Raw genomic sequence first — 12703 nt, forward strand, 5'->3', positions numbered from 1 at the left:
TTATGTAGTTTTATTTTTTAACAGATTTCTAATCATAGTTAACAAAATAAATTTATAAATCTCATGGTACAGAATGTTCATATAAATCATATTCAATTTTTGGCTGTTCTGTTTTGTTTTTCTTCTTTCTGTCACTGTGCCAGGGGCTCAGACTGACAGAGTGACATAGAGGTGACTTTTAAATAAGCATGTCTGGGTCTAGCAAAAGGAAAACCATAATCCAACCCTAGAGCCAGCTTTTCAATAAAGAACAGCATACGTAACTTTCTTGAGAAATAGATAAAACTTTCCAGTAAGACAAACAAAACTTTCCAACTGGAATCAGAACCAGATAGTCACCAGCGACATCTCGCTACATTGTCATAAAGGAGCTGCCATAGCTCAGGATGCTTGTAAAGCTAGTGACTGCCCACATGGTCACTTTTTGTGGTGGTTGTTGTTTTTCAAGAGACACGGAACAGATCATCTCAAGCATTCAGAAATCAGTCAGAAACACAGTCACATGTCCACATACGTGGCCATCTGCACATAGGAAACAGGCTTTTTTTGACAGAAAGAAAACATGAAAGATGTTTTTTTTTGCCAAAGTGGTGGAGGCAGTGGCCCTGGACACTGCTCGTATGGGGCAGCACAATACAGGCAGCACAATACAGGCAGCAGGCATTGTCAGTCCCAGTGCTGGTGGTGATGGCCACAGGAGTGAGAAAGCAAATCAGCAGTGGCCACAGGAGTAAGGGAGCAGACAGAGACAGAAGAATGAGACAGTTTGAGCGAAAGCAAGACAGACTAAGCCATAGACAGGGTGGGAGGCAGCAATGGGAGACCAACCAGTTGCATCTCCAGCAACAGGAGGCAGGAGAGAGGGAGAAAGGGAGGGAGAGAGGAAAGGGAGGGAGGGAGAGAGAGAGAGAGAGAGAGAGAGAGAGAGAGAGAGAGAGAGAGAGAGAGAGAGAGAGAGAGAGAGAGAGAGAGACGGGAGTGTATAGCCCAAGAATCCTTGATTCTACTGGATTGCTGGCAGAAGGTTTATTTCCCACAATTGAGGCAGAATTAATTAGGGCGCAAGCTGCTGAGCGATTATCAGACACAGAGCAGGGGCCCAAAGGATGCTGAGGTCTGAGAGACTAGGGGGCACAGGGTGCTGCAATGTTTCAGCAAATAGAGAGCAGGGGCCAAAGGGCAGCTAAGCCCAAGGGACACTTGTTTGTCCAGTACCAGAACTTATGTGAGGCGAGAAACCATGATCAAGAGGAGACAAGTCCTCATTTGCGCGAAATGGCCAGAAGTGGGGGCTTATTGATTATTCCTATGTTGGCTGAAGTGATTGTTGAAGGTTCCAGGGGTCCTAGTGTGTCTCAGACTGCCAGCAGGCAGGAGAAAGTGCCAGGAGGGCCTCTGTTGAGCACAAACACAGCACCAATTTTGTAAAACAGTGTGAGAGAGGATGTGGCAGGTGGATCCTGGTGCCCCATGGTGGGTGAGGGAGACAGGCCATCCAAACACGGTGGGCAGCGGCCAAGGGGGCACAAGTGGAAAGTCACTCACACCATGCAGACTTGACTTGGCACCCTCGAGGAAAGTTTTATTAAGGGGAAAGGGTGAAAGGGAGGGGGGAGAAAGAGAAAATGGGCAGGGTCTGAGGAGAGGAGAAGAAAAAGAGAAAGTGAAAAGGAAAGGAGGGGCGCATGCTACCTCATGGCGAGAGAGGAAGGAAGGGAGAAGGAGGAGAAGGTTTTTCTTAAAGAAGACTTTATGTAAGATGACATTGTCAGGGCACTCGCAGGCCAGGGGTGGGTCTGAATGCTAACAGTTACAGTTACAATTAAGAGATTGCCTTGAGTCTCAGAAGAGTCTCTGAACTTTGGACTTTTAAACAGTGTTGTGATTGTGATAGACTATGGGGACTTTTGAAATTGAACTGAATACATTTTTGCATTATGATACGGGGCTACAAGCTTATGGGGCCCAAGGAGTGGAATGTTGTGGTTTGAATAAGAATGGCTCCCATACATTCATATACTTGAATGCTGAGTCCTCAGGGAGTGGCATTATTTGAAAGGATTAGAAGGGTTAAAAGGTGTGACCTTGTTGGAAGAAATGTTTTACTAGGAGTGGACTTTGAGGTTTCAAAAGCCCATGCCAAACTCAAAGTCTCTTTCTCTGCCTACAGATAAGGATAAAGTCCTCAGCTGCTGCTCCAGCATGTGCCTGCATGCCACCATGCTTCCTGCCATGATGATAATGGACTAAACCTTTGAAACTGTAAGCGAGTCCCCAATTAAATGCTTTGTCTTATAATAGTTGCCTTAATCATGTATCTCAGCAATAGAACAGTGACTAAGACAATATGTGTGTGTATGTATATGTATAAATGAATATATGAAACAATAGTAATTGAAGAAAAGAAGTAATGAAGTTAAGAAGGGGTAGGGGGGACATGAGACCAGTTGGAGCAGGAAAAGGGAGGAGTGGAGATGATATAAATATAATATTCATGCATGACATTCTCAGAAAAATTAAAAATTTAAATAAGAAAAGATAGAGGAATAAATGCGAACAGAATGTATTATACACATATGTGAAATTGTCAAAGAATAAATTAATTTTTCAAAAGTTAAGGTGAGGTGGCTGAGTGGAATCAGCATTAAAGACAAACTCCTGCAGGAAGTCATATATTTTTAATAAGAAACAGTGCATTAAAGAGAAAACTGAACCTATTTCCTGTCTTCTTACTTCAATCATAACTTTAAAAAATAACTTATGTCGGATATATCCTTCTCTAGGCCACACTTCTCTGGTTCTCTGATGGTTCAGAATCCCTTTTAAGACTCTCAGTTCAGCTCTTGAATATTAAGCAATATTTTTTTTTGTTGAACTCCAGTTTTAAAGTTGAACTTTTAAAAATTTAATTCTTCTTATAATAAAAAATACTGCTAATTAATTATATTAGTAGAATTGCATATGTGATTTAGCACAGGTGCTCACATGTAGGAAACAGAATAACAATGGCAGAATAAGCAATAACTCAACAAGAGTGGCAGTAATAGACTCGCTCACATGTGAGTGATGACTGATGTTTAAATTTGTCACCGTTAGCCTTGTAACTTGATACAACCCAGAATCACCTGGGTAAAGGGTCTCAATGAAGGATAATTTACAGTGGATTGGTCTATAAGTATGTTTGTATGGGATTATCTTAATTAAGTTGATTGATGTGGGAAACCCAGCCCACTGTGGGAGGTATCATTCCCTAGACAGGGAACCCTGAACTGTATGAGTATAGAAATCAAGCTGAGTACAAGCAAGCAAGAAGTGAGCATGTGAAAGATTGTCTTGATTGCCTTAATTAATTTGGGAAGACCCAGCCTGCAAGCAGGGGCACCATTTCTGGATTTGGGGTCCTGGACAGTGTAAGTCCAGAGAAAAACAACTGAGCGCTAAGTCTGCATGAACTCCTTTCTCTTTAGTCTTGGCAGTAGATATGATGTGACTAGCTGCTTCAAGCTCCTGCCACTCTACTTCCCTGAGAGATGGACTATAACCTGGAATGACAAGCTCCAATAAACCCTTTCTCCCTAAGTTGCTTTGGGTCAGTATGTTATCACAGAAATGGAAACGGAAATGGAACTAGGACACCAATCCAAAATGTCTCTAGTAGGCCCCACTTAGCTCTTGCATGAGTAGATGAGGCTAGAGTTTTATGCTCATCTCCAAAACAAAGCATGGATGGCATAGTCTCTGAACCTTCCAAGAAGCAGATGCTAACACACACTTAGATGTACAAGAAAGATGTTGGAGGAAAGTACTTTAAAGTAGAAAGGGAAGATATCAGGAATAGTCAAAGGGAACCTTTAGGCCAGGACTCCTGTGAAAGAGCAGGAAAGTAGAATTGTATAAGAACTCAAATTTTAGCATTGTTTTAAGAAAAACTGCACAAACTGCTAGGAAGTTCCCTATGCAACATCATATGTTAGAAGAGTCTGCATCCCACAGGAATGAATGGGCCCCTGGCTGCAGCAGCACAGAATATAAACACAGTGATGGATCCAGAGAGTCAGCGACAGGGCTGTCAGATGCTTACACTCTTAGGAAATCAGAATGGGACATTTTGATGATGACCTTGGAGAGTGGTGTCAGATAAACAGGGTTAAAATTCCAGCTTTACTGTTTAGTGACCTAACTTCAGTGACTCTTAAGTTCTTCACATGTAAGCTGGGCATGGTGGTACATGCCTTTAATCCCAGTACTTGGGAGGCAAAGGCAGGGAGATCGCTGAGTTTGAGGCTAGCCTGGATTACAGAATGAGTTTCAGGACAGCCAAGGCTACACAGAGAAACCCCGTCTTGAAAAAAAAAATCCTTCTATGTAATTGAATACACCTCAACAAATTATTAGGAGAATAACATGACCTGTGTTGTAGACTCAACCTTTTGCCTGGTATAGAAAACACCTCAATAAATGTTAAATGTTTTTATGACATATACTTAAATTGGTGCAAAGTCAGAATTCTCAGGCTTCAGGGATTTTGACAGTTGGATGTGATGCTGAAAGGTAGGGAAAGGCCTCCATCACTGTGCCTCCAGCACACATGCAGTACACTGCCCTGTAAACTCTTCTCAGGGTCTTTCTCACGTGACCAGTACTTCCAATTCTTAGAATGAACTTCATTTCCAGCTGTTTAACAAGAGAGAAGGGACAATGGCCTCATGTCCCTGACAGATAGTTGAGGCCAGTTCCCCCACTTAGAAGTTTCTTCTGTAGAGTTTGGTGTGCTCATTCATTCTGTTTGTGTACTATAAACAGTAATTCTGTAAACACAAAAGATCTTGAGGATCAGTCAAGCAAATAACAGAATATTGAAAAGGTCATATAAGCAAAGCTCCTCACTGTAACCCACGAAGTATAGTGGCATTACAGTCCTCAAATTGTGACTTTTGGTCAGAGTTTTAGATGACAAAAATCACGAATAACTTCAAAGCAAATATTTATGACCAAAATTAAACTAGGGTTTGATTCACTTTGAGAAGTCTTAATTCATTGGATTGTGTAGCATGAATCTTAAAAGGTCTTAATTAATAAAAACAAACCTGGGAGCCAGATATTGGGGTGAACGCTGAAAGATCAGAGAAACAAAACAAGCCACAGCCAACCTCACCTCGCCAATTCCTCAGCTGATCTTGTTTCCTCAAACTGAAAGCTTCTGTGTCCTCACCCAAATGGATCTCAGCTGAAATGCTGCTCAAAAGCCTAAAAGATTAAAAAGCTAGTTCCTGGTCCTCACGCCTTATATACCTCTCTGCTTCCTGCCATCATTTCCTGGGATTAAAGGCTTGTGTCGCCATGCCTGGCTGTTTCCAGTGTGGCTTTGAACTCACAGAGATCCAGATGGATCGCTGCCTCCTGAGTGCTAGGAGTAAAGGCCTGTGTTACCACTGCCTAAACCTATGTTTAATATAGGGTCTCTGACCCCCAGATAAGTTTATTGGGGCGCATAATATATCAACCACAGGATTACTTTTTGTGATCACAGAATTCTGCCTCAATGTGATGGGAGAGTGTTTATTGTTCTATTTCTTGTCTGTGTTTGTGTGTATACGTTTGTGCGCATGCATATGTATGTAAATGTATGTTTACATATGTGTGGAGACCAGAGGCCCACAGTCAAGATCCTTTTCAACCACTCTTAGCTATATTTTGTGAGACAACCTCATTGAAGATGGAGTTTGCTGATTCAGCTAGACTTGCAGGCAGCAGCAATCCCTAGGAATCCTTGTTCGGCTCCTCCCTGGTACTGAGCCCATAGGTACTCACTACGTCTGGAATTTCTGGTGGGTTTAAGCGGATCCATATTCAGCCCTTCATGGTCATGCAGCAAACCCTTAGCCAACCTAAATATCTCCCCAGCCCACTGATAAGGATTATTACAAACTTTCCTGAAAATTCAAGGAAAGACAAAAAATGATGGCTAATGGGACCAACAGTGAGACATCTTCATTCTGCTCCAGTGGTTAAGACGGTGCTGTTTTTCAGGGATGTCAGCCATCTGCTGCATGCTGTCATGACATTAACTGACTCAAATTCAGGAACCAGTCTTCCAGTGACCGTGCAGTAGAGACAACAAACTAAGTAGACTGTTAACTATAGCTAGTGACTTTACAACTCAGGAAGACTGTAAACAGAAGCATATGAAGAGCCTGTGTGGCCATCTCCCGTGTAACATGTCCATAAGAAAAGGCTCTGTACCCATGGGCACACTGGGATGAAACAGCTAGGCAGAGGTCCTGACTTGAAAATATTTCTAGGGAATAATCTCGAGGGAAGAGTTGTTCATCTATATAGCCCCCAAACTGAGAACGCTAGCGGCGTTTTTGTCTAGTCTTTTGCAAAATTCTAATTCTGCAACCATCTAGCAAGCTCCCTCAAAGGAAGAGGCAGTGAGGAACTAACATACAGGGAACATAGCATGCCAGTCGCTAATCCTCGTTGCACACCCAGGAAGGGGCCATTATCTCCATTTATAGATAAGAAAGCTAAAGTTTGGACAATAAAATTTTACATCCAAGACGTTAAGCCTGACTTGAGTGCTCATTCTTTCACACAATGCTGATTGGTAAAAGTCCCAACCATTCCTGTGGTGAGACAATAGCCTTGATTGATAAGTCACCTTTTGGTTTGCGTGACTATAGGAAACCTCCCTAGGGAAAACTGTCTCCCGCAGTAATCTCCATTTTCCCATAACAGGCTGGTTACTTTTATGATTCCTTTGACTTTCCTCTTCAAATTATCCTGAGAGGTGAGATCTTTAACTGTGGTTAAGATTCCAGCCCATTTTCTTTTCTGAAGGAAGAGTTTGATGTCATTAGACCATGGGTCAGTTGTGGGAAAAAGACAGAAGGCCTTGCAGAAAGAAATGACACCACCAACAAATATGGAAATCCATTTCAGAATTGTACTAGAGGCTGACCACATGATCCTTTCTGCTTCTTAGGAAGAGTATGTTCTAGATTTCACAGTGTGGATACCTATCAGAGGTCACTGTTGTATGAAGAACAAGTGTGAGAATGCTTTGCACTGTGAATAGCCAAGGAAATGGTGTATTTAAAAAATTTAACTTATAAATGAATTAATTTCATGATAGTTATTATTTCGTGTCTAAATACACTTCTTATTATACCAAGATCAATTCTTTCGAACATGTATCTAATATAATTGGGGAGGAATGGACCAAAAAGATACTGGAATATAGACCAATGACCTCTTCTAATAAACAATTTAAAAAATATTAAACTTTTTTTTTTACATTTTTAAAGCAAAATTAAAGCACATATCAATTTTATTTTAAAATAACTAAGAACTATACTACACTTGGCCAGCAGAGGGGAGTAAGGGAACATAAAATAACTTGGTTTCAGGTAATTTTGGTGCACGAATAGGCAATAAAGGCCTCAACTCTATGCTTTTTAATTAGTTAATTAATTAATAACTAGCCAGTGGATCCTTGGGAGGGCAAGTATTAAATTTCATTAATAATTCTGCTTGTGATGAAGGGCAAGCAGAAAGCGTGTGTAGGTTAAAAAACTACTGAGTTACATCAGAAGTTATAGAAAAGAGAAGAATGAACAACTGTGAAGACTTTTTGAAACAGGGTCACACTAAGTTAGTTCAGAGATCTTGAATTTATAATACCGCTCCCCACTCCCCCACGACCCCTACCCCACCGCCATCTCTGCCATTTGAGTGCTTAGGTTACAGGGTGCCTTACCAGCCTGGCTCCTTAAGAACACTCTTATGGTCATGACTCTAATATTCTATAACAAATTGTGTCTGATTTTCTCTGGCAATAAAGCATGATGCAACCTGTAATGGATGGGATGGTTTCTTCACAGCATCATTCTAATGATTCCTAAGAGTTTCCCCGAGTTTCTCTTCTGGAATGGGCATAGGGACTTTTTTTTTTCATGGTCCAAATGACTTAATGCATTCAACTTTAAGGAGATAAATACATATTGTGTATTATGGTACATTGTGTTCTATTACAAAGACCACCAACTTATAGGAGGGAGAGAGAGGAAAGCAAAATATGGAGTTGCATTGGAACTTAGTTACTTCCTGCCAGTCTACTGTGATAGTTTTTGCTGGAGAGTGATGTGGTTGCTTGACAGACCTGCCTCAGTGGACCCAGATTCTTATTTGACAGTGAATCCTATTAGCGATACCTAGCAAAGTTCTTCTATTGCTTTTGGTTCATTTAAACTAAAGGTGGTTCTTATAAAAGATTTGATTGCATTCTTAAGAAAGGAACAGATATATAGGTGTTTGGTTGGTTTTTGTTTGTTTGTTTGTTTTTTTGTCAACTTGACACATCTGGGAAGTGTTAATGCCAAAGATGCAAGAAGAAAGACCACTGACCCAAGTCATCATGACCAAATTAATTAAAGCAATCAATTAATTAAAGCAAGCCTTTTTATTTGTGTACATGGGCTGTCTCTTCCTAAAAGTGGGCTTCAAGAGATCAGCATTGGATGTGAGGAAGACAAAGTTCTTATAGCTTAGGGGTAGGGGATTTCCCAATGGGGGATTTGGTGGGCAAAATAAGTGGAGTAACAGAAGTGAACATAACAAGGTAGTCATAATAAGGTAGTCATAACAACCTTTTGAAATAGGTAGGGTTGCAAGACGATCATTACAACTTTTTGAAATATAGACATGGTTGCCATTTCCTGGAACAAGCAGTACAGAACCTTTGTAGTTAGGTTACAGGAGGGGTATAGTCCAATCCTTGAGAAACAGATTTAATCATAAACAGGAATGAGCCTAGTTTGTATTTACTGTAAGATGGCTTTCAAGCCTAAGATGGAGGCAGGCTTGTTCATCAGAAGAAGGAATCCCAACTGAAGAACTGCTTCCATCAGTTGGCCTGTGGGCAGGTCTGTGAGGCACTTTCTGGTTGCTGATTGATGTAAGAGGGCCCAGCCCACTGTGGGCAGTTCTGCCTCTAGGAGTTTGGGCCTGGGTTGTATAAGAAAGGTAGTTGAACAGGAGCCAAAAGGGAGTCACTTAAGTAGCCTTCCTCTGTGGTACTTGCTACAGTTTCTGCCTCCAGGTTCCTCCTTGAGTTCCTGTTTAGGCTTCCCCCCCATTATGGGCAGTAGCCTGTAGGCCTAGTAAATCCCTTTCTCCCCACAAATTGCTTTTGGTCAGTGTTTTATCACAGTAACAGAAAGCAAACAAGCACAACAGGAAACAGAATTTCCATGTCCATTGTTAATTTAAGAGTGGAGAAAAATCTAAATCTACTTTCTGTCTTCTTTCCTGAGAATTAAGGGACTTGTTGTAAAGCACAGAGAGGGATGATTCCGTGTATATGAGATGTGTACTCTTAAACATTCAACTCTTTCCTTTGAGGGAAACCTCAAAAAAGTGGGCACGTTCTCTCTTTGCCCACTGTTAATGTTTCAAATTGCATGGATAAACCCATCCATTTTTTCATTTCAGGATCTTGTTTCAATTTTTCAGCTTTTCTTTTCCATTCCAATTTTTTTCCTTCTTAATTGATTTTTTTTTATTTAAAAAAAGTACTCATCTCAGAAAAAAGGAAGATAAAAGAAAATCTTTCTTTTAGTTCTTAAACTACCCCTTCCCACCCACTGATCTTCCATAAAATCCAGTCTGGGTCTCGTCATCAATACGTGGACAACACTCTTGCTGAAGAGACAGTAAACTGGTTGCCAAGCTGCCTGGCTGGTTTTCAGCCATGATTTCACTGTCCTCCTAACTAACAAGTGCCTTTTTCTTTTTTATTTTTTTTTAAAGATTTATTTATTTATTATGTATACAGCATGTATGACTGTGGGCCAGAAGAGGGCACCAGATCTCATTACAGATGGTTGTGAGCCACCATGTGGTTTCTGGGAATTGAACTCAGGACCTCTGGAAGAGCAGACAGTGCTCTTAACCCCTGAGCCATCTCTCCAGCCCATCAAGTGCCTTTTTCTTGGCTGTCTTCTAATCATTTCCTATGTCACGAACCCTGTAATGACTCAGCGTCCCCAGAGTTTTGTCTTCATTCTCTTCACCCTGCATGGTTGGCCTGAGTGATGGCATTCTCTACATGGCTTTACATTCTGGTCATGAGGCTTTTAGCCTGTATTGCCCTGGTTCAGATCTTATTGTCGTGCTCGAAGACCGTCTCTGTACCTGTCTCCATAAACAGTTCCCTTGGCTTGTTATATGGGTTTTCTACATGCTCCTCAACCTCCTTGTCTGCATCTTGGTGTCCACACCTCAGCAGTCTGCTTGTTCTGCTTTCTAGTTTTTCATCCTAGTTAATGCCATCACCACCCACTCATTCCTGAAAATCGAAATCTAAGTCATCCTAAATGCAGCCCATCGATGTCTCCTGAATCCAGTCGTGCATTAACATCCCTAGTTGTTCGATTAGTAAAAACAATTGAGATATTTTGGAGTTTGTCTTCTTATTCCTAGATTTGTTTCCCCAACCCATCTTCAGCTCCTTTCCTTTTTCTATCCATGTCACTTTCTCGACAGTGGAAGAAAGAGCCACATTTCAAGAGTGGCATCCAGGGCACTTCCATGCAGTGAAAGGCTCTTTGCAATGGGGTCTTGACTCCACTTCAGCACCAGCTCAGCCATTTCCTCTGCCATACTCTTTCGTGTCTTTGCTAGACTCTCTCACATATCCTATACAACACTTTGGCAATCACTACTGACAAATAAGCCTTGGGAGGGATGGCATTTGGAGTGGCAGGGGGCACTGAGGACTGGGCCACCCTGTATCTATAGAAAACAACTGGCATTTCCTGAACTTGAGCTGGGGAGGGATGATAGGGAGGGTCTGAGGGTAGAATACTTTATGTAACCATGAGGATCTGAGTTTGAGTCCCCACACCCACATAAAAGCCAGGCGTGGCTATTTGTTTCTATATTCTCACCATTGGTGGGGTGGAGGCAGGAGGATCCCAGGATCTTGCTGTCCAGACAGCCTAGCCAGAACAATGAGATTCGGGTTCAATGAGAGACAAGGGACACTGTCACAAGGCAGAGAGGAATAGAGGAAGATACCCAATTCCTTCGCTGGCCTCTTATGATAGTGGTGGATGCATAGCCCCCATATGGACACACACACACACACACACACACACACACACACACACACACCTCACACACAGAGCAGAATTGTCCTATAGGTACATATGAAAATGTACACAGCGGAATATGTAATGTAAATAACTGCTGAGGCTCATAAAGTGATCTTGATTTAGGTTTTTGCATACTAAAATAATATGAATAAAATTAAATAATTCCATTAAAAGTTCATTTGAAAAAAAACATTTATCAAGAAGAAAGCAAGGATGAAATTTTAAAATGTCTTTATCTATCTTCACTGCCTTTAAAATAACTCTCCAGTCATTCAGAAACAGAGCCTCAGACTGAGCAGACTCTTTGGTCTTTAGCAATCCTTTAACGATCGGAAGCATCTCAAAGTACCCCAGGAGAGGTTCAGAAATTTCCTGTATGCTTCTACCTCTCCCACAGAAGACATAAACACCAGAGGTAAAATGGAATTCACGGTTCTTTTAATTGTTTCCTAGCCTCCTTAGGCTCATTTCTATCATTGAACCTCTGGGCCTACTCCGGTATAAAAGGTTCTTAACCACTGAAATGGAGCAGCTGATTCTGAGTGGTGAAACTGACAAGGAGAAGAGGCGGGCTGATTGCCACTTGCCTAGGGAGGGATAGGAAACTCCTGCCATGCTGCTTTTTCCCTTTGAATCTGCAGCCAGGGGCTCAGCATGGCCCCCAGACCTGGCTTGCCACCTTTCCCTCGACTGCAAGAAGTGCATCTCTGCAAGTCTGAGCTCTACCATTTCTAAGTTGCCTTGGAGCTATAGGAAAGCATCATTAACTCAATCTGTGTTACCCTGAAATGCTCCAAATAAAAATAGCATCTGAGAGGCCACTTCCTTAGACTCCTGCTATTTCACATAAAGATTTTATTCTTCCTTGAGCTACTGTTGCTTTCTTTCTGACCATTTCTTCATTACCGCTGCCCTCCTGAAATTTCATTTTGCAGCCAGTATTGTCAGCAAGCTTACTGGGGAGGAGCAGAAATAGTCTTTCTCTCCACGAAGAAGCGGGAAGGGGTGACAAGCAGGCCTGCCATATGTTTATGTAGATGGTACCAAGTGTAAATTTCTTGCCAGACCTGATGGCTCCACCTTTACTGAGGAGGCAGGTGCAGGCTGATCTCCGTGAGTCGAGTCCAACTTGGTTGGTTTTGGATATGTTTGTGTGTGGAACAAATATTTATCCTAAACTAGTCAATCTATGCACTCTCTATAAAACTACGGCACATGTCTCCTTTTTTTCTGTTGGTACATTATCTTGGGGGAATTTGCTTGATTTTCTGTGCTCAGATGGAAGAACAAGATTATTGATAAGCACATTATCCCAATTCATCAAGTGAGGAAGACCACACCATCATAAACCCAGACACACTTCAAAGTAAGTGCTGAGGAGTCACTAGACATCAGTGGAAGCAATGACGTTGTTTGAACTCTTTCCTCACTGCTGTGAGAGAACACAGGGCACAAACGACTCGAGGGGGGAAGGCTTCCTTTGGGCTTACATTGTCAGAAGATTATCTGTCCATCATGGCAGGAAAGGCACAGTGGCTGTGGGG

The 12703-nt window shown here is 41.8% G+C and overlaps 1 long non-coding RNA gene across 2 annotated transcripts in view; it reads left to right on the forward strand.

Annotated features, from left to right (window-relative positions):
• The window catches only part of LOC128102620 (uncharacterized), a 59523-nt gene that overhangs the window by 9494 nt on the left and 37326 nt on the right, over window positions 1–12703 (forward strand). For both annotated transcript variants that reach the window (XR_008215470.1, XR_008215469.1), the window contains exon 2: window positions 2171–2262. This is a non-coding gene — a long non-coding RNA (uncharacterized LOC128102620). The remainder of the gene's footprint in view (window positions 1–2170; window positions 2263–12703) is intronic.

This window comes from Peromyscus californicus, unplaced genomic scaffold (assembly GCF_007827085.1).
Source record: "Peromyscus californicus insignis strain IS unplaced genomic scaffold, ASM782708v3 Scaffold_7__1_contigs__length_154581171, whole genome shotgun sequence".
Taxonomy (NCBI): Eukaryota; Metazoa; Chordata; class Mammalia; order Rodentia; family Cricetidae; genus Peromyscus; species Peromyscus californicus.